Genomic DNA, 19,825 nt, shown 5'->3' with positions numbered 1-19,825 from the left:
CCAAACGAATCGCTTGGAGACATCTTCTCATGGGGTTATCTGGAAGACATGAAGGTATATGCCATTAAACGTGAATATGGTGTTCAATATTTCAAGTTCCTTAAAGATATATGAACACTACCTTGGTGGGATGTTGAAGATTTAGTGAAAACGAAGAATCTTCAACAATGTCTTCATGGTCCAGAGGTTAGATTTTACGAACAAAGATTGTGGAGATACATCAAGTACTAAGCTACATTGAACTTTCCAGATTGGAAGCCTCATAGACTGAAGAGCACAATTAAAGTTGATCCAGTTACAGGTGAGAAAGATATCACACTACATGTCAGATGACCACGTTGTATGAAAAACATGCCCTTAAAGGAGATGGAGCAAGATTTCTACAAAGATTTTAAAGGGTGGGTTTTCAATCCTAAGACATGTGAGGCGGTTATAACGTTGTTTGACGAAAAGACTTGGAGATACATTCACATTCTTGATCCTATGTGGCTTGTGAACTGCTCGAAGAAGGATATCGAATGCCTCTTCTTCAACAACATTCTGTACTAAGAAGCAGGTAAAGAGCAGGCATTAAGATATCAGAAGTTAGTGAAAGTTTGCTTTGAGAAAGATATCAATTCAGGGCTTTATTGGGAGTCAAAGTGGAGAGATCTAGAATTGGAAGAGTTTCTCAAGGAAGAGCACCATAATGAAAGAATGGAAAAGAAGATGGCTGAAGCAGCTAAGCGTGCTAGATGGAGACTAGGATTGGGGAGTTTTGAGACTGATCAAACTTCAGTAGAATCTGAAGAACGAAAAATTCCCAGATGGTCAAAGTCTATGGATGGAATCAAGGAAAAGCGTGAATGGTGGATAAATGAAGGGAGACACAAGAGAAAGAGAATGCTGGAAGAATGTGCAGAGGAGAGAATGAGAAAGTACAGGGAGCGAAGACGCAACAGGAAGGATTGATCAAGACTATACAGGAAGAAGACTACAGCTACATCCAAGGGGGAGTCTATGAATGCACTATGTTTGTAGCTTTCGTCTGTATCGAGTCTTTGTTTTACCTGTTTGATGTCTATGTAATGATTATAGTATGTTTAGTATGTATTCCGGGTCAAAACATAGGAATTATACATGTTGTAAGTCCATCCAGACGAATGGACACCCCTATCCGGACGGATGGGCAGTAGTAGTTGTTTCACCCGGATGGGCAGCCTCTATAAATAGAGGTGCTTGGGTCCTGATTTGAGACTGAACTCTTGGCACCCAAGGCGAAGCCCTGTCAAAATTCTCTCAGGCTATTATTATCAATGAGAATGATGTTAAACGTTGTCTACGGTGTTACTCTTACTCTTACTACTTTCTTGGATTCCGCACAAGTTTGTGGTTGTTAGATCCGGTCTGAGCGCGTTCGAAGACCCGAACTCACGGTTCTCACAGTTCCTTACTGGCTGGAACAACATTGTACTGTCAGATCCGGAGACTTAGGCGAGGGATACGAAAATATAAGAGGTTGTTGGAAAGGTAGAAGAGTTCTTTAAAAATGGAAAAATGAGATTTTTCCTTATTTACCTTTTCTGGGCTCTTGTTAAAGAAGGTGTGAGTCAATTCGCTCTTGTCCATGTTGTTGGTGTGATATTCACACTCGGTTAGGGGGCGTCATGGCTGAATCGATACAGGGACAACTATCGCTTTCATTTTCGCGGTCATCTATGATAGAGGTTTGGTTGACCTTGGTGTTGTCTTGTGTGCCTATGTTTCTCTCCATCGGTTCTCCATCGGATGGAATCTTTGATGAATCTCGCGCCTTCAAGTAAGATTCTATCTCTTGGATTTTTTGGATGATCCTTTTTTCTATTTCGCCTATAGGTTCTAGGTCGTCTAGAAAAGAGGATCGATGGGGTTCAGGCGTAGGGATTTCCTCGTTATTTCCACTCCCGCTTGTTTCGAGGGTTTCGTTACAAGAAAACTATGGGGCTAAATAGTGGGGAGTGAAGTTTAGAATGCCACATTCTGCTTCTTCATAATCCTCCCCACAAAAATCGCACCATAACCCGTAAGAGTGGCGGGGGTAGATATAATCAAAGAAATCCATATAAAAATTTTTTTACACCGTCGGGATCAGGCGGCCACTATTTTTCTTACAAACAGAGAGTTTGGCACGGCCCCGTGTCGGAGCAACATGGCCCCGTGCTGCATTCTGTATCTGGGAAAAAAAATAGTTTTAAGATCCTAGAGAGTTAACATGGCCTCGTGTTGGAGCAGCACGGCCCCATGTCAATTCTACAGAAAGAGGAAAAATAAAAGAAAACGAAGAAAAACCTAAAAAGAATAGGAAAAAAGATTAGGCCGTGAATTTTAAGCTTTCCTAAGATCCTTGTGTCCCCGGCAACGGCGCCAAAAACTTGACGTGCGTGCGGGTGTATATATTTTGTAGTTATATTTTTAGCTATTTTTAATCGCCGATTTCAAGTTTTAAATTTATAAAACACGATATTTTACTATCACTCTACACACACGCTAGGGAAAGTATACCCATCACGGACGTAGTATAATGATGGCAAGATACCGAGGTCGTCCAAGGACACAAGAGCTTTTAGTACCGGCTTATCGTTAACATATAATCGAACCAATTTTTTGAGAAAGGATTTTTAAGCAAATAAAAAGATAAAAACAGAAAATAAAAATAAAATAAAAATGATAGACAAGAAAGAATCACTTGGATCCAACTTATCTTTCATGTAACCTTCTAATGATTTCCGCACTTTGGGCATTTTAAGAGATTATCTTAGTTATAGTAGTAGGCCCCTCTTTTGGAGGCGACGTTACCCTCAACCTAGTGGTTTGAGTCAGCAAGGATACAATCCCACTAGGTCGGAATATTGAAAGATAATTAAGCTATTAATGCAAAATGTGGTGGACCCCTCGTAAAAAGCGGCGATCACCCTCAACCCGTTGGTCTGAGTCAGCAGGGATACAGTCCTCGCGGGGTTGGTTTAAAGTTTTAATAGTAGTTTAAGAATAGGGGATTCAAGCTTTTTGCACCTCTCCCGTGGTGGGTAATGCCCGCTCCGACTCGTGAGGTGTTACTAGGCTTGAACCAGGTTCTCGCAGGATCTATGCACTGAAGGAGACATAGAATTACCCAAACCATCCTTCTAATCTCCCTTTTGGGTTAACTAACATGCTTTATATAGACCGCAAAGACATGAACATGTTGAGTAAACGAACATATGAAGAGTATTTGGATAAATTCGCCTTCAATATAAAAAAACTAATTATTAAAGTCATTAATACATACCCAATTAAAAAGTAGCCAAAGATTGGAAATCATAAAAGAAATACATAAAAGAAAAGTCTTCACCAAGTGATGTAAGAATTTAGCCAAGCATGGCCTTTGTTTGACAAAGATTCTTATGATCAATCTTCGATCCCGAGTCTACACACACACTCTAAAGATGGAAAACGGATGATGGTGGTGGATGATGGTGTTGTAGTGGTGGTGGAGTGGTGGCAAGTGAGAGAGAAGTGGTTTGCCAAGGGATGAGTTGAAGTGGAACCAAGCACTTCTATATATAGCTGTAAACAGAAGCTTCAACACGACCCGTGCCCATCTTGCTCTCTCTCTCTCTCTCTCTCTCTCTCTCTCTCTTTCTTCCTCATTAATTGCTTGTCAGATGTTGTACTAACACGGCCCCGTGTGTCAACGGCATGGCCTGTGGCCAAAGTACTTGCTGTACTATCGTAGATTCTGCAAATCTTCGAGTTGACCACGCCCCGTGTTGGCCTAGCACGGCCCCGTGTTGGCTACCATTTTTGTCTTTTGCAGTTGTCTTTTTCTTCTGCCCAGTATCCATCCTTGGACACAGCCCGTGTCAGGTGGACACGGCCCCGTGTCAGCCTTCTGTTCTTGTTATTTTAAGGTTTGGATGTGAATCGGGGCTTGGCGAGCTGCAACAATTCCTTCTTCTTTACATTTATGTTGGATTTTGCTGTCTTTTTGCTCATTTTGCCAACTTAAGCTCTTTTATCCCTGAAAATATAAAAGGAACGAAAACACGAGCTTTTTCCAACCTTAGTACTAAAAAAGGGTTGCTTTTACGTCGTATTTGACATAATTTATATGTTGTATTTTAATCACATCAGTTTGTAAGTCTATTAAAGGAATCAGAATGTAGTGACAATGGTGGTAGAGGTGGTGGTCATGGAAGTATATGAAATGAGGTGTGGTTGTGGTTGTGGTGGTCGTTGTAAAAGTGGTGGTGACAGTAATATTGGTGGGGATAGTGAAGGATGGTGATAATTTATATTCTTTTGGTTAGCTGAGAGTAGTAATATTATATTGTATTGATTGTGTTGTTATTTTACGGTTACATGAGGTTTTGTATATAAAGGACAATATAGCAGTCTAACATTCTGATTATATTAAACTAGAAAAGCACCCGTCGCGTTGCGGGCGGGTACACAGTATTTTTAGGTAAGTTCTTTTTTCCTACAGTCACATCTACAAATCACATATTTAAAAAGCCCTAAATTTGACATATGAGCATTTAATCTCCGCTGCTACATAAAATACTTACTTACTCTTGAACTTCTTTTGTGATTCCAACTTCTTTATACACAAATTTATCCAAAACCTCACTCAACTTTTCATACACACCATGAAATCTACACATCAGTGCATCAGGTTCCTATGCCTGAAACAGAATCAACAAAAATAAAACATTTTATTGAAATCACAAAAATACCCTTTCAAGATCTTAAAATAAAACTAATAACCAACAACTCAAACATGAAGCAACTGACCAAAAAGATCTCGCTTCCAACTGACCAGAAACAAAATTAATAGTTGGTTTACCACCCGCGCGTTGCGGCATGGATCCGCATGTGCAAGACACGTGACGTCAACGATAGTTGATGGATTTAATTAATTAGGATTGAGATGAGCCCGCGCTTATGTAGATTAAAAAACACTCAACTAAAATAAACAAATTGATCTTACTTTTTGCAGCAAAGCCTATGTCGCACTCAGATCATCTTCCTCGTCACTACTCCGTTGCGCGTTGTCTCTTTGCGCCTATGTCAAGTCCTCGCTTGCGCCCTTCAGTGTCAAACAGAACTTGACAGTATGCAAAACTCAATCAACTCGGCTAGTGATCTTATTAAAATAAAAAATATAAAAAAGTGCAGTACGGTGCCGGTATTTAGAGGTAAAACACCAGTACGAACCGATATATTTGGTACCGGTACCGGTTCGGTACCAACGGGTACCATGCTCATCCCTACTTGGGTATTACAACCCAAAGTTACAGGTTGTCTAAAAACTATTATTTATTCCTTGGGTTAACTATATAGATATGAAAATTATATATATAGTTTTTTACTATTTACTTACAACTAAATTGATAATCTACACTAATGCAAGCATTTCAGATATGAAATTGTGGGTTACCTTCAATTTGAAGTAATCCATTCAGCAAACGGATACCAAAGTCGCAATCGGCCCTAGAATACCCTAAAATTAAAAGCAGAAGAGACTAAGTTAATATGTATCATCATTCAAATTGTGGTTTTTTTTTAGATTGTTTGAAATGTAACTACATCTTGCATCAGCACAATCAATGTGTTAACAACTGAAAACGTTTATCAAAAACAAAACTACCAATTTATATGATACGTGATAACAACTTGCAAACACCCACCAACCTAAGTTATCATCATCTCCCAACAACAATGCTGCAAAAACATACAAAATCTCAATAATAAGGCAAGCCAATGAAAATGTAATCTCACAAATACACTATAACACTATAACCATCTGTTTCCATGACATAACAATTCGCGATAACTTGAATATGACATTATGAATGCTATTTTCTATTGGCTCTGCTCATGTCCACTATCTGTTAGGCGAGTCAGCCAAGCAAAAGAACCCTTGCCATTTTACCAAACGCCATACACGTACTATTTCTACAATAAATGACTTTTACAATATAGGGGGCTTGGGTAACCATCACAACCCCTAAATCTCTGGCAACGGCTACCTCATAGAAATATGTCAGCACCAAACAATTTCAAAATTAACACAGTATGTGCCAAGTCTTAAATTTTCACGATAAGGTGGCTCAGATTTCTCATCATAGCCTTTGAATCTCGGATACCTCATGGCATTCAATGGAACAATTCCCAGGCCTCAAATCAACTAAAAAACGCTACAAACAACAATCGGTTCTCGCAACCCCTAAAATGAGGGTTTAAAACAACAACGGCGTAATCATCGAGAACAGAGTCTGCATAAGAAATAACAACTTTGATTCATCCCTAATCTCGTACAGATAGGCTCAGAGTTTGCGAAATTGGGAAACCACCATGGCTGCAGGGGAGGTTGCAGGTGTTCACCTACCATCCTGCAACCCTGCCACGCCATGGTGGGATCTTCAGTAATCTTTTCTCAGACCCTCAAACTCATAACAGCCCTTTCGTGGACCCTAATCGAGCAAAAGGGTTGCCATAGAAAAAAAAATTAGAGAAGTCAGGCACTAACAATCACACAGTAATCGACTGTAAGATGTATTTACCTACAGAACCGGATCGGTGACTGGAGAAGTCGCCTGAGCTTCACTAGTAATCGACTATAATCGAATGAGGGGGCGCTGCAACAACTCCGCCATGACTCCACCACAGCTCCGTCGTGACTCCACCACATCTCTGCCGTGACTCCATTACCGCTCTGTCGTGGCTCCACCACCGGAGAAGGTGGGCTAGCCACGCTGCCTCTCGGTTTCTACCATTTTCTCTCTCTACATGTGTGTGTTTGGCTTGGAATAAATGGTTATGTAAATGGATAATAGTTACAACAAAATTAGCATATCATACAACACCAAACTGCAGAGAACACAGTTTAAACTTAAAGTACAACCGCATATAGCCTAACTATGTTGTAAATTATACTATTATATAATATATCAAGTAAATTGCCAAAATCGTCCATGAGGTTTGGGCATTTTTATCATTTTCATCCAAAACAACTTTTTTGTACCATATAGTCCTTTACTTTTGGGATTTTTTACCATTTTCATCCAAATATCTAATTTGCTTTATTTTTTCTATCAAACATTTGGATGAAAATGGTAAAAAATCCCAAATCTCAGGGATGATTTTGGCAAAAAAAAATCGAACGTTTGGATGAAAATGGCAAAAAATCCCAAAAGTGAAGGACTATATGATACAAAAAAGTTGTTTTGGATGAAAATGACAAACATGCCCAAATCTTAAGAACGATTTTGATAATTTACTCTAATATATAATTATATAATTCTATTCTATTATTATATAAATATAAAAGGAACGTTGCACTTGTTTACTTGGGGTAACTATGAGAGATTTGTTCTTATTTAAAAAATTAGTTTACTTAGATTTGTTCTTATTATTAAAATTTGTTTATTCTTCGAACAAAGATGTGTTCTTATTTGAATTTTACTTTCTGATTTCAATAAACTAGTTGATTTTTCGCCCTCGCATTGCGGCGGGGACCCAATGAATGCAAAACGCGTCCTAAAAAAAAGCGTGAAAAGGATAGTCACTCCGTCCTAAAAAAAAGCGATTTTAAATAACCTAATATATAATAATAGGACCCACACGTCCTACACGTTGGAAATTCGGTTGTTTTCAGTTCAGTTATTACGGTGCTAACACGTTAAAATATGGATAAGCTCGGTACCGATAACGGCACCAAAAGTACCGATCTAGAAAACCATCGAAATTAGGTACCGGCACCAAAAATGCTCGGTACAATACGGTATGGTATTTGAAGGTAAAAATCAATAAATACAGGTATGGTGCTAGACCGGTGTCGAACCGAAAGTAACGATTCTGAAAATGCCAAAAGGTGGGTACCAAATTGGTACCGAAAATGATTGGGTATAGTAAATTTGGTACCGATACGATACCAGTTTGATTACAGGATTTGATACGATTTGCTCATCAATAATCTAAATATCCAATTTAATTTTACATGCTACAATTCATTCATTACAGAAAACGACAAAAAATAAAGCAAAATAAGTTGTTGTGTATATAAAACTTCATTCAAGCGAAATACAGTTTACTTACTGTGTGTATGAAAAGTAGTCTAAACGGTGCAATTACTTGCATTGCTACGTTGCTACAGGATTTGATGAGCTCGGTAACAACCAGTACCGAAAATACCGTTACCGAAATCCCCAAAAGTAGGTACCGGTACCGAATATACCAGGTACGGTACCGGTCATTACTGATACGGCACTGGTATTTGAGGGTAAAAAACGATGAATACCGGTACCAAACCAGTACTAAAAATACACGCAGTTTGGTAAATTTAATATCGGTACCGGTACCTGATACCATTCATGCAATTCTATTTTTATTACTATTCATTCCATTCTATTTTTAATATATAGGTAAATTGTAATCCAAACTTAAATTAAGATTTTAATAATGATTACATAAAAAAAAGAACTTTGGCATGCTAGGAAGGTAAGATTATATATTTCATAAACTTGTACAAATGATTATTTTACTCGTATAAATTATATTACTATATGGATATTCTATTGGCACATCGGCTTTGTCTATTCGCACATTTTACTTTTTCAATACGCATCGTATAGGCCTATACGTTGCGTATTGAATAAAGTAAAAGACATGGCAAACTGGCAGGTGCATGTGTTGTCTGATGGCTGACCTAATACGCATCGTATAGGCTTATACGATGCGTATTAAGGCACTGAATTTTTGAAGTTTATTTTTTGGTGTGTTGTATTTGGCCTAATACGCATCGTATAGGCCTATACGATGCATATTAAGGCACTGAATTTTTGAAGTTTATTTTTTGGTGTGTTATTTTTGGTGTTTTGGGTTTGTTATTATTGTTTATTATTGGTTATTTTTGCTTAATGAGTTTTAAAATCTTTATTATTTTTTTATCGTTAAATATCGTATTATAGCATATCGTCGTGTATCGTATTATTTTTAAAATTTTTGAAGTTTATTTTTTGGTGTATTGCGTCCAATGCAGGGATCTTCGAATGCGAGCCCGAGAAACGAAAGGGATTTCGAGCAGTTGGTCGATGACATGATAGATAAAGATCTTGCAATGAAAGCCAGTCAAAAAATGCGGAAATGTTGCAAAATTCATTTAGTTTCTATTCGGTCATCTTTCCAAACTGCAACACACGAATGTGTGGTTTCAATGAATTGGTGTGATTCGGTAGTTATATAACGATAAGTTTAAACTTTATATTAAATACAGGCCCGCAAAGCCCATCAACGACTGCGTGTCGTGGGCATTGAGACAACAACAGATAATGAACGAATTGTTGGACTTCTTGTTCCAAATGCAGTTGTAGGATCCGTACTTAAAGGTCTCTCTCTAAAAGATGCAACTTTACAGCACGCTTACCTTAATCACATCTTCCATGGAGTTACATATCCGACAATAGGGCCCACGGATCTTATGCCCACTCGAGACCGACCTCTGGATTACACGTTCTCTGAAATCCGTTTGGGTCACGTGTTGAATGATAATATTAAAAACCAACCATCTTTCACCAAGAAGGATAACGCAAACATGTTCACCACAGTTTGTCCAAATGAAATCCTGAAATCCACATCATCAATAATCGAGAGAAACTTCTTCGAGCTAACTGCCGATATCTCATCCTTCTTATCAATTCCGCCATTGTCAGTGTTCAGTGTTCTAATGAGCGCAAGGTAGAATTTGCTTCGAGTGTTTTCCAAAAGAGAGCACTTACGTGGTGGAATGGGATTATGAGAGATAGAGGTGTAGATGTTGTTATGGCACAAACGTGGGAAGAACTTAGAGCTCTAATGATGAAAGAATTCTACCCACAAAATGAATTAAGGGCAATCGAGAACGAATTCCACGATCTTAAGCAAGATAGTGGGGAACATCGTGCGTATAACCGACTGTTATGAAGAGTTAAGCTTACTCTGTCCCACCATGGTCATGCCTTTGGATAAGGCCACTGAGAAATACATTGATGGTCTACTTGATCCTGTTCAAGATATAGTCACTGGTAGCAAACCAGCTGTCACACCCCAATTTCCACGTGTATCACTGGTGGGCCCGGTGGGGGATTACCGTGACGTAGTTGGCAACAATATAGTCAAACCACACAATATATAAATGCACAGCGGAAGCATAAAGATAAATATATTTCAACTATTGAATGTAATATCCAAGTATCACAATCGTCGAAATATAATCCACAGGGGATCAAAATAAGATAGAAAAATAATTGTTCAACAGATATTGGCATCCCAAGCTTGCGAGACTCTAACGATGCTAAGGAGTGGCCAGCCTATTACGTCTAGAACCTGCATTAATCTTTTTGGGGAAAATACGTCAGTTTACACTGGTAAATACATTCAACCGACACTTTTCTAAAATGTTTAATAAAATTGATTTGAATGCACAAGGCACAAACTCTTTATAACTTGGGATAATTTATAAATTAAATCTTGTAAAAGAATTACATGTTCACTATGCGTTCGGTCGCCCGGGTCGTGCCGGGTTGAAGGTTAATAGACACACCACATAGCATAAAACCGCGGCGGGAAAACCAACGGCTATACCTTTATAATTATGGACACATTAACGGGTGTACGCCTACACCCGCGTGTCTAGGTCGTGGCCATTTCGTAAAATGCTGCCAGGGATATCCGGGACATGGTCATTAAGCTCCCAAAGGCGTAAAGCCAACAAAACGAATTTTTAAACGGGTCACATTGAAAACACCCAACTACTAATGAGTTGGGGTCAATTGCCCGACCAAACGGTATTTTAAATACCGTAACCCAAGCCCGTATAACGGAAAATAAGTTAAAAGTATTTACCTGAGCAAGTAATAATCCTTAATAAACAAATGCAAGTTTCTTTTACTGATCTCCTATTCTGGAACGAAGGTTTAAAATAACCTATTAGAATCCTAACGGGTCTTTAATTTAGCCTTAGCTTAGACCGGTCAGTTTCAAAGGATAATTACGGTTTAATCACGTGAAAGGCGAAAACCGGGAATGGAATATGGTTTGGACCCAACAAGTTTGAAGACTTGTTTTATATGGTTAATATAACCACACTCTGGATTTTGAGGTCAAAACAATAAGGTTTGACCCGTTTTGGCTAGTTTATGTGAACTAGTTACATAAACCGGACCGTGCGCGCAAAAGGCGTAACGGGTAACCGTAAGAGTTCTACACAAGTTTCCTAAGTCAATATGCTTTAAAGAGGTTGTGGTATCAGAAGGATACCTTCCATAATGCCCGTAACGAGTTTAAATCCATTATATGCCCCATAGGGGTATTTCGGTCATTTTAAAGATTATAAAAGGGGTTTCTGAGTTCTACAGGAAATCTGAGTTTTCCGAACAGTTTATAAAGTCCAAAATACTCTATTTATTATTTAAAATCAGTAGCAACTGGAATCGGGTCAAAATACCTTGTAGAACTCAAGTTATGTCCAAAAAGGGTATATTCGGTAATTACCGAACCGATGCCATAACCGCAGGTTATGAGCAGGTTAAAAATAGTTAAAAATCTTTAAAAATCTCAAAATATTATTTTACATCAATGTGTAAAAGGTTTGGTGTCGAAATTTGGGTTTAGATAGGCTTTATGCTAATTGCGCCGTTTAATTACTAAAGTTTCCGTAATTGCGCTATTTAGCATAACTCCCATTCTAGACCTCGGATTGATGTGAAATTTTAGGGACATGCTTAGAAATCAGTAACTAAGGTTATTGTCCTTTCACGTGTCCAAAATTCTCGTTTTAAAGTTAAAAGGGCGTTATGGTCAACTTTTAAGCATTTAACGGAAATGTGCTAAAGACTCGGACAAACAACGAACCGGTCACAAAGGGTTATACCATCTTGTAACCTGTTCCTAAGAGAGTCCTAAGGCATATCTAACTCATACCAAAACGGGTCAGAACTGAAGTCAAAACAAAAGTCAAAGTTTTGCGACTTTCGGTTCCGAACCGGGTCAAAACAGTAAATGGTCGGATCAAACAAGCTTAGACTAGTTAATATACTTATTATCATGTTATATGAGTGTTATAACAGGTTACACGCCTACTACATTACTGATTATGCATAAAATCGCAAAATAGCATTCTGTTGACTTTTTCTAAGCAAGTTTGACTCGACATTCGGACTAGTTAGAGTGGGAATCAGAGGGTGCCCTTTCAGGGGTTTAAAGCCCACATGATTACCAACATATAACTACCTTTGATTCGACAAACCACTGGACCATTTGTGATTTATCGTAAAGTCAATCGTTAATTACGACGGATTGACTTTTAAGCTAAAACTATGTAAAAACTAAACCACAAAGGGTTAGGCATACTTACAGAAGCTTGGTACACGACTAGAGATGATAGAAGAGTGTTCTTGAGCTCCAGAAGTGATCAAGAAAGCAGGTTTGAGGTGTGTTTACTAAGTGCACAACTCATGGCTTTTTATAGTGAAAATGGAAGCACAAGATCATCACAACTAAGGATATAAGGGTTCCTTGATCATCAACATGTGTCCCTGGGTGCTAGGGGTCGTTTAGGGGGCACCCATGCTCTCATAATGGCATTCTAAGGCGGTTAAAATAGCAAACAGTGAACCTGTCCCCGTATTCTGCATCTGGCAGTCTGACGCGGCCCGCGTTAAGGATCAGGCTACGCTTACGTGGGTCGCCTGAATCCTAATGTCAGGAACCGGATCTGCACTGCCCGCGCGGCCCGCGTAAGCTTCTTGGTTTCTTCGACGCGGCCCGCCTGAGGTCTTATTTTCAAGATTTTCAAATCTTTTGTAATCATTGACCTGGCCTTTCGGTTTCGAAGGGGTAACTTTGCGATTTGGGCCTCGATTATTTGCGTATAAGGGCCTCAGAACTTCTATCCAACATATTAACCCTTGGTTAATTTATTATTACCCGAAAAGTCTTATCTTTCAATGTTTGACGCTTTTAGCCCTTCTTAACGAATTCGATCATAACTTTCTCGATTTGAATCGGAACTTCGCGAAATTTATATCGCGCATTCTAGTGAGTATAATTTACCATTACAGAGCCTCGAGTATGCCCAAAGGTCACTCAGAGGTATAACTTAAACATGTTGACACATTTGGCCCTTGTAGTTTGTAATTCCTCACTTTCTTCCACAATTCGTTCCGTACGATCCATGATTCATTCGTTTGAAGGTACGATCATCATTTAGGGCTACTGTACAGTATATTTATCCCTCGTTGACATTTTTAACCCTCGAATTTACATACTTTCAATGTTTGTCAACTTTAGTCCTTTATTTAGTATTTAATACCACGTGTAAACTTATGACACGTGTCGATACATTATTGGACGCAAAATTTCTAGGTGTTACATCCTCACCCCCTTAAAAGAAATCTCGACCTCGAGATTTATTGGAATAAATGAGGGTACTTCTCCTTCATGGTGGACTCTACCTCCCACGTGTACTCGGGACCTCTACGGGCATCCCATTTCACCTTCACAATCGGTATGTACTTCCTGCGAAGTTTCTTAACCTGTCGATCCTCGATCGACACATGTTTCTCAACGAACTTTAAGCTCTCGTCGATATGTACATCTGTATGCGGTATAACTAGTGATTCATTAGCGAAATACTTCTTCAAGTTACAGATGTGAAACACATTGTGGATACCACTGAGCTCTTCCGGTAAGTTTAGTTTGTAGGCAACCGATCCGACACGTTCGATTACTTCGAAGGGTCCAATATATCTCGGGCTTAACTTGCCTTTCTTACCGAATCACATCACCCCCTTCCAGGGTGATACCTTAAGCAAAACCTTGTCGCCTACTTCGAAATTGAAAGGCTTACGCTTCAAATCTGCGTAGCTCTTCTGCCTGTCTCGGGCAGCTTTCAGTCGATCGCGAATTTGGACAATCTTGTCCGTTGTTTCGAATATTATATCAGGTCCTGTCATCTGGACATCTCCAACTTCTGCCCAACAAACGGGCGTTCTACATTTTCTACCATATAGAGCTTCAAAAGGTGCAGCCTTAATGCTCGTATGGTAGCTGTTGTTATAGGAGAACTCGACTAATGGTAGATGGTTATCCCAACTGCCACCTAAGTCGATCGCACATGCACGAAGCATGTCTTCCAACGTTTGAATTGTACGCTCACTCTGTCCATCTGTCTGAGGGTGGTAAGCCGTACTAAAGTTCAAACGTGTACCCAAAGATTGTTGGAAGCTTTTCCAAAAGTGTGACGTGTATCTGGTATCTCTATCAAAGATGATAGATACAGGCACGCCATGAAGGGCTACAATCTTATATACAAACAACTGGGCTAATATATCGGAGCTATGAGTCTCCTTTAGGGTAGGAAATGTGCTAACTTAGTCAGTCTATCGACTATTACCCATATTGTATCGTTTCCCTTCTTTGTCTTTGGCAACTTGGTGATGAAATCCATCGTCACCATTTCCCATTTCCACTCGGGAAGTTCAGGCTATTGTAGCAAGCCTGACGGCTTTTGATGCTCAGCTTTCACTTGCGCACAAGTCAAGCACTTTGCTACGTAGGTGGCTATAGATTTCTTCAAGCCTATCCACCAAAAGTTTGCCTTCAAATCCTGGTACATTTTGTCGGCGCCAGGATGAACTGAATATCGGGAACTGTGGGCTTCCTGAAGGATAACGTTACGAAGACCTCCATACACAGGAACCCATATCCTTCCTTTCAATCTCAGAATTCCGTCTTTGCCATAAGATAACTGCTCTTCAGTTACCCCTAACTTTTCGTTTGGATAGTTAGCTTCCAACACAACTTCTTTCTGTGCAGCTAACAATCGTTCATTCAGACTGTTCTTTATTTCAATGCTCTTGGCATTGATCCTTATTGGCTTCACTATTTCTTTCCTGCTCAAGGCATCTGCGACTACATTGGCCTTGCCTAGATGGTATCTTATTTCACAGTCATAGTCGTTCAGAGTTTCCATCCAACGTCGCTGCCTCATATTCAGATCTTTCTAATTGAACAGATGCTGAAGGCTTTTGTGATCAGAATAGATCACAAATTTAATGCCATACAAGTAATGCCTCCAAAGCTTTAGTGCAAATACAACGGCACCCAACTCCAAGTCATGGGTGGTGTAATTCTTTTCATGCACTTTCAATTATCGCGAAGCATAGGCAATCACCTTGCCCCTCTGCATAAGTACACAGCCCATACCGGTGTGCGATGCATCACAATATACGACAAATTCTTCCATTCCGTCCGGCGATGTCAACACTGGAGCATTGCTCAGCTTTTGTTTGAGGATATCAAAAGCTTCTTGCTGCCTAGGGCCCCAATTGAACTTTATACTCTTCCTAGTTAAGGAAGTTAGGGGTGCAGCAATTCTTGAGAAATTTTCGATGAAGCGTCTGTAGTATCCTGCTAGACCTAGGAAACTACGAATCTCCGTAGGTGTCTTCGGCTCCTGCCAATTCATGACGGCTTCAACTTTAGCGGGATCCACCTGGATACCGCGCTCGCTGACTACATGTCCAAGGAACTGGACTTCTCGTAGCCAAAAGTCACATTCAGAGAACTTGGCATAAAGCTTTTCTTGATGAAGCAGTTTAAGAATACATCGAAGATGCTTTTCGTGGTCAGCTTGACTCTTCGAGTAGATAAGGATGTCATCGATGAAGACAATGACAAATTTATCCAAATAAGGCTTGCAAACGCGATTCATGAGATCCATGAATGCGGCAGGTGCATTAGTGAGCTCGAAAGGCATCACTAGGAACTCGAAATGACCATAGCGAGTCCTAAACGCAGTTTTGTGCACATCCTCATCCTTGACCTTCAATTGATGGTACCCTGACCTCAGGTCAATCTTGGAAAAGTAGCTCGCTCCTTGCAACTGATCGAACAGATCGTCGATCCTGGGCAAAGGATACCTATTCTTGATTGTAACTTTATTTAGCTCACGGTAATCAATGCATAGACGCATCAAACCATCTTTCTTCTTGACGAACAGGATTGGTGCTCCCCAAGGAGATGAACTTGGTCTAACAAAACCTTTGGCTAGCAGATCGTCTAGCTGCGTCCTCAATTCTTTCATTTCCGTGGGTGCCAATCTATAAGGTGCTCTCGCAATAGTTGCGGCTCCTGGAATGATGTCGATACCGAATTCCACTTGCCTGTCTGGTGGCTGACCAGGCAGTTCTTCGGGGAAAACTTCAGGATAGTCGGAGATGACTGGAATGTCTTCAATCTTGGGTTTCTCCTCCCCAATGGTCACCTGTGCCATATAAATGACACATCCTTTCTTCAAACATCTGGATGCCTTTAGCATAGATACATGTGCAGGCAATCCATGTCGGGTATCTCCTTGGATGGTAAGTGGTTCTCCAAACGGAGTCTTGATTACCACTTGCTTCTGGTTGCACACGATTTGGGCTTGGTTATGCGATAACCAATCCATACCCAACACTACGTCGAAACCAGCGAGTTTAAAGGGTAACAGGGATAAAGGAAATGAGTGATTCCTAATGGATATAACACATCCATCTAAAACAGTTGAAACTGTCCCCATAGTCCCATCAGCTAGTTCTACTTCATACTTCACATTCAAGGCTTTAACAGGCAATTTTAATAACTCTCAGAACTTATCATCCACAAACGATTTATCTGCTCCAGAATCAAATAAGACTCTTGCGAATACATCATTGATAAGGAACGTACCGGTTATGACGTTGTCGTTCTGGATAGCCTCTTTAACATCCATCTGAAAGACCCTCGCATTGGTCTTTTTCCCTTCATCAGTCTTCTTCGCTATCTTCGGGCAGTTAGTCTTGATGTGCCCTTTCTCATTACAACTATAACAAGTTGCATCCTTGAGTTTCTTGCACTCAAGAGTCCTATGCTCTGAGGACTTGCATATCCCACAGGCCTTCGGCTGGGATTTCTGCTCATATCTGCACTTTCCGAAGTGGTGCTTCTTGCAAACATTGCACTTGGGCCTATCGCCCGACTGTCGGTCATTCTTCTTGTTCTCTGACCCCTTCTTGTGGTCACGATTGCCCCGATGCTTCTTGTTAGATCTACGTGAATCATCATCTTCACGTTTCCTCTTTTCGCTATCAGCATTTCTCAACGATCTCTGCCTCATTGCATCCAGCGTGAGAGACAGAGATATATCTGCCACGGATCTGAAGGTAGCAGGCCTAGAAGCCTTCACGCTAGCTTTTATTTCTGGGGCCAAACCCCCAATGAAGCGCGCGATCCGTTTGGGTTCCGGTGTAACAAGGTACGGAACCAATCTCGACAGAGTGTTGAAAGTCGTGAGATAAGCCTGGCAATCCAGGTTCTTCATGACCAGCGATAGGAAGTCAGATACGATATTTTCAACCTCGTGCTGAGGGCAGTAATTTTCCTTGATGAGAGCAATAAATTCCTCCCATGTCATGCTATACAAAACAGCCTTCCCAGAGGCTTGAACCAGAGATCTCCACCACGCTAGGGCTTCACCCTTAAACGACTCGGATACAAACTTCACCACGTCTCTCTCAGCACAACCACTGATGTCCACAACAGTGTCCATTTCGTCTAACCAGGTCATATAATCCACCGTGCCCTTCTCCCCAGTAAAATCTCTGGGCTTGCAGGAGACAAAGTACTTATACGTGCAACCCTTGGCGCGAGGTGGGTCATCGACCACTTTCTTCTTAGGGTGGACGCTATTCTCATTGGATGAGTGCCTATCGTCGTCCTTCTTAGGCTTAGACGGAGTCGAGGGTGGTTTGCTTTGAGATTTAGAGTGGGTTTTTGGCTTTGCGTGTGGTGTAGATAAGGTCCTGCTTCGAGATTCGCTGTACTCTTCATATTGACGATCTAAGGCCGTCTTCACAGCGTTGTCTACCAAAGCTTTTAATTCAGCGCCCGTTATATGAATCTGGGCGTTATAATTGTCATCCTCCTTTGATTGACTATTAACTCCACTTGGGTCAGCCATCGAGATCTTGATCTGCTACAGAAGATAATGACAATGTTTTATTTAGGAGTTTATTATAGAATTGTCTTTTATGGCAATTCATTAACCATGGTAAAAATAGACCATATTTGGTTAATTTGTTACTCACTTTTATTTAGGATTTGAATATAACTTATCCTAATTACAAATAATATTGTTAGTGGCACAAAAGCCTAGTCACAAGGACGTTTTATATTTTATAAGCCGGGATTTCAGAGAATCAAGGCATGAAGGTTTGAACTGTAGTCCTTTTACCTTTTCTGACAGGGAGTCATAGACTACAACCGCCTTTTGTCTTATATGACAATAAGTATGGCCCGTAGGCACTTCATCGCTAATGGATGTTTTAACCCAATGATTTATGAATCACTAATTTAGGTCTTGGAACCCTTTGCAAGATTCTTATAAAAATGACGCGTGTGATTTTAACGAATCACATCTGTTAACATGTTTACAGAGATTAACTGGAATCTGAATCCTTTAATTAAGTCTTACCATCTTGGCCAGGTCTTATAATGACACCAGGCTAGGTTTCACTATTAAGATTCTTTATTTAGGCAGATTAATTTAAAAAGGAATGATTTTTTATTCATTTTATATAACCATGTATATAATAAAAATGAAATTTATAACATATATTCCATTAATCATAATAACGATTACACACTGCCCTAAATGGGACTTTTAAATAAATAAATACCTACGCAGAGGTTTACAGAAAACAAGTCCACGCGGGGACCAAATACAAAGATAGATGTCTACACAGGGGCTAAAAGATAAGTCCACGCAGGGACTGAAATGCAATTGTCCACGCAGGGACTAAACACGATAAATGTCCACGCAGGGACTAAAATACTCAAAACAAATGTCCTCGCAGGGACTTGATTGTAATAGTAAATACTATAGTACATAAAGAGACTAATGATCTCGTTTCTTCCTTCCTTTTAGTAGGTTTGCTAGGCCTTTAAGGAATCCACGATTACTTTTACGTTCTTGCTCAAAGTCTCGTTCCACTCGGTTTAGACGGTGGAGGATTTCTTCTTGCTCCGGTGGAGAAAAACGTGGCTGCTGCGACGACTGCTGAACCGGAGGTCTAGGAGGTGTTGGATACCCATGAGCTGAGTAATCTAGTCCCCAAAGGTTTCCATAAGGTCTGTCGGGATGGAGGGCATTGTAATTAGCTGCTACCACGTATGGGTCGGCATCATAATTATAGTTGTAGTGCGTGTGAGCCGGCTGCTCAAATGGGTTGTACGCGGTGGAACCGGCGTACGCTGGTATAGGATTGTCATAGCCGAATGGTGGCGGAGGTGGTGCAACTGGTGCAGAATTCACCTCTGCAGGGTGACCCGAAGGTTCCCCTAACTGTGGTTCTTCAGGCACTGGCGGAAAGTGACTTGCACTCGAGTGGCGAGGGGTGCTAAAGTGGAATTCCCCTCCTCGAGTAGACATCCGCGCGCCTGATCCTACGCCTTGGCGGATCAGTAGGTGCTTACTGAACTGGTGGCGGAGGAGGTGGTGGCGTAACTGCCACGAAACGCGAATCCTCGGAAGGATCCTGCTACTGTTGCTGCTCATGAGGCGAGAAGTGGTGAGAAGGTGTGAAGTACCAATCACACTGGTTAAACCTCGCCTGGTAACTGTCGGGACCTTGATAGGGTGTTCCATGAAAGGATGGCCCATCAGAGATCTCGATAGGATGGTTGGGAGTACCTCTTGCCGGTTCTATGGGATCCGTGTCTTCATCCATATCAACCGCGTTATCTTCAAAGAAATGGTCTTCGGGTCCTA

General features: G+C 40.5%; 1 long non-coding RNA gene across 1 annotated transcript; it reads right to left on the bottom strand.

Annotated features, from left to right (window-relative positions):
- Positions 1-3,344: 3,344 nt before the first annotated feature.
- LOC110916568 lies at positions 3,345-6,787 on the bottom strand. Its single transcript, XR_002579849.2, has 3 exons — positions 5,438-6,787; positions 4,988-5,104; positions 3,345-4,682 (listed from the first exon to the last, which is right to left on the bottom strand). It is a non-coding gene; the product is annotated as an uncharacterized LOC110916568 (long non-coding RNA).
- Positions 6,788-19,825: the final 13,038 nt, after the last annotated feature.

This window comes from Helianthus annuus, chromosome 16 (genome assembly GCF_002127325.2).
Source record: "Helianthus annuus cultivar XRQ/B chromosome 16, HanXRQr2.0-SUNRISE, whole genome shotgun sequence".
NCBI classification, from domain to species: Eukaryota; Viridiplantae; Streptophyta; class Magnoliopsida; order Asterales; family Asteraceae; genus Helianthus; species Helianthus annuus.
Note: the sequence above shows the minus strand (reverse complement) of the source record. Positions and strands in the feature narration are given on the sequence as shown.